This window comes from Leopardus geoffroyi, chromosome C1 (assembly GCF_018350155.1).
Source record: "Leopardus geoffroyi isolate Oge1 chromosome C1, O.geoffroyi_Oge1_pat1.0, whole genome shotgun sequence".
Lineage (NCBI taxonomy): Eukaryota > Metazoa > Chordata > Mammalia > Carnivora > Felidae > Leopardus > Leopardus geoffroyi.
In genome coordinates, this window is record NC_059328.1 from 62,815,910 (window position 1) to 62,819,246 (window position 3,337).

The following is a 3,337-nucleotide window of genomic DNA, read 5'->3' on the forward strand; positions in this document are numbered from 1 at the left end:
CCAATTTGTCCTTTCTTGTGTGTGCTTTCAACATTAAGTCGACGTTAGTCTCTTTCAAATATAACAACTCTTAATTTTAAAAAGTCATTTTGTTTTGAGCTGCATTTTGAGTACATTTTAATAGGAAACTTATTTGTAGATGATTGCACTTACTCAACAAAAGAACACGTGAAAACATCTAATTTGGCAAATTATCCTTTTAAACTAGCTAATAAAATTAATGTGAAAGAAAAGGTAGAGCACTTTTCAAAACGATCTTTTTGGGTAACCCAAGTCAGAAATGAAATATGGGCCATGAGGACATATTTCTTCAGGGGTGAAAAAGGAGAACTAAAAGTATTTGGAGTTTATGAGCAATGTTTCTAGAGCAGACTCTTTACTTTTTCTTCCTAGTGAACACTCTTTAGGGATTGTGATTCTGAGAGCTGAAATCTAAACCCCAGGACTTTATCCTATGTAGCAGTGGACGCTTGTCTTGGAATTACAAAAGTAAGTGGTGCCACCCTCACTAATTTTTGGATTTAAAGAACTTAATCAGTACTCACTTCTTGTTTTTCATATACCAGTAAGGGAAAAAGAAGGTAATGGGAAAAAAAACAATTCTTAAGAATCTTAAGTTTAAGTCTTTGTTTAACTTAGCAGATTCACATCTGGCTGAGGACTGGAAGTAATAGTGGAGTATTTGTAATTCTATTCTAGTAATCATAAATGCAACCAGAAAGCAATCACGTGGTTGTAAGTAACTCACTATCTGCCTCAAACCAGAAGTAACAAGCCTAAGTTTCACTATGGGAGAAAGGAGGACAAAAAGCTTTTGTTTTGTTTTGTTTTGTTTTGTTTTGTTTTGTTTTGTTTTTAACCTGCTACTCCAGTTAGATTTTTTTTTTTTTTTTTGGCCAAAAACAAAGAGTGTAGCCAATAGTCACTCTGATCGTGTGAGATTGATACTAATCTCCACGGGTTTTTGTCTACCTGTCCCAGGCACGAAGTGGTGAGGTCAGCTTTACCTCTACCAGATGTTGAGACAAGCTCTTCTAGTCTAGCCAAGCTCTGCACTGTTAGCAGTTTATAGCATTTCCCAGCTGGATATAACTGGCATCATTTAGCTTGGGAGGTGCTTGATTGTGAGTGTTTCTTTCTTTCTTTCTTTCTTTCTTTCTTTCTTTCTTTCTTTCTTTCTTTCTTTCTTTCTTTCTTTTTCTTTTCTTTTCTTTTCTTTTCTTTTTCCTTTCTTTTCTTTTTTCTTTCTTTCTTTCTTTCTTTCTTTCTTTCTTTCTTTCTTTCTTTCTTTCTTTTCTTTTCTTTTTCCTTTCTTTTTTTCTTTTCTTCTTTCTTTCTTTCTTTTTCTTTCTTTCTTTCTCCCTCTCTCTCTGTCTCTCGTCATTTTCCTGTGCTTACCACCCTCTGACTGTTCAGAGTTTTTACAAACCATATCACTACACTTTTAGTTCTGAAGATGAATGCCCCAAGTTGAAGTAAAACTTCCATAACAAAGAGGTTCAAAGATGTCAAGGTGAATGAGATTTATATCCTGCACATAAAGCTGTTAATAATGAAATGAGATAAGAATGCACTAAAAAATTTACACGTAATACAAACATACGACTGTGTTTTCATTTCTACTAGTGGAAATCAGAGATCCTAATTTTATAATATTAGCAAAGAATTGGAGTATTTCCGTATTAGTAATAGTGTAAGCATGTAGGCACAGTGCTTATTTGCTTGAAATTGGGGGTGATCAAACAACTTTTGTGAGGATTGAAGGAAGATTTTTTTATCATTGGATTAGCAAAGACCTGGGTAACATAATAGTTATCTTTTAGGGATTCAGAGATTCATAACCTATGAGAGAGTAAGTAAGAGATTAAGAGAGCATAACTTTTTGCTATGTAAATCAATTGAATCACCAATTCAGACATTGAAACTGAAGTCACATTAAGTGATTCTTATTAGTTGTACAAGGTGGGATTAACATTTAGCGGTACTTTTATATTATGCAAATGTAATTCTTAAAATCCCACATTATTTTAAATTAGAAGTACATTTGTTTTGAGTATCATAATAAACATTATTAGAATCATATGTGTTTTTAAAAATTGTAGGAACTTGAACACTGATAGCTTGTAGTATTTCTTGGTAAATTATGTATATAATTATTCTAGTAGCATGACACTGGATAGTATCTTGGGACTTTGTTATGACAATCAGGACTATACCTGTTAGTAAAAGAATTTTCTTTTTATAATTAGAGGTCATTTGGATTGCAATACAGTAAGTACCAAAAGTATATTAGCCCAGGAAAAATTCTTATTGACCTCCACCACCCCCCCCCCCCCCCCGCCACAGGAAGTAAGGAACTGAAATTAACACTATTTGATTTTTGCTCTTGTGAAATGCAACTAAATTTTTTAGAGAGATAAATGCATTTGAATTCAAAACAAGTTCAAGTACACAAGATAGTGTCTAATAAACATCCGCTTTGGTTCAGTCACATAGTAAATGCTCTTTTATAGCTTTCTCTTTCCCTTTAATATTATAATCATCTAAGTCAAATATTCACCTACAGCATCATTTTAATATATAGCACTATATTGTTGGGATGAAACAAACTTACTAGATATATAGATTGTCTCTAATTGTTCATTATAATGAACATATCTAACATCATAAGTACTTTTAGTATGTTCTGAGTGCCTTAGATGTATTTTGTTAAATATTCATAGCCACATCATGAAGCAGGTTCTGTTATTATCAGCCTTATTTTACAAGTGTGGGAATTAAAAGTAGTATGTCCAGTATCTCAGTAAGAAGTAACAAAGCCAGAATTTGAATCTAGCAGTTCAGTGATACTAGATACCACATTTTTTTTCCTTAAGTTTATTTATTTTGAGAGAGAGCCCTTGAGTGCTCAGGAGAGAAGCAGAGAGAGAGAAGGAGAAAGAATCCCAAGCAGACTCCACACCATCAGCACAGAGCTGATGCAGGACTAGAATCCACAAACCATAAGATCATGACCTCAGCTAAAATCAGGAGTCAGACCTTTAACCTGCTGAGCCATTCAGGTGTTCTGTAGATACATTCTTTTTTTTTTTTTTTTTTTTTTTTTTTTTAATAATTGCATTGTATACTTTATTTTTTTTTTTTAATTTTTTTTTTCAACGTTTATTTATTTTTGGGACAGAGAGAGACAGAGCATGAACGGGGGAGGGGCAGAGAGAGAGGGAGACACAGAATCGGAAACAGGCTCCAGGCTCTGAGCCATCAGCCCAGAGCCGGACGCGGGGCTCGAACTCACGGACCGCGAGATCGTGACCTGGCTGAAGTCGGACGCTTAACC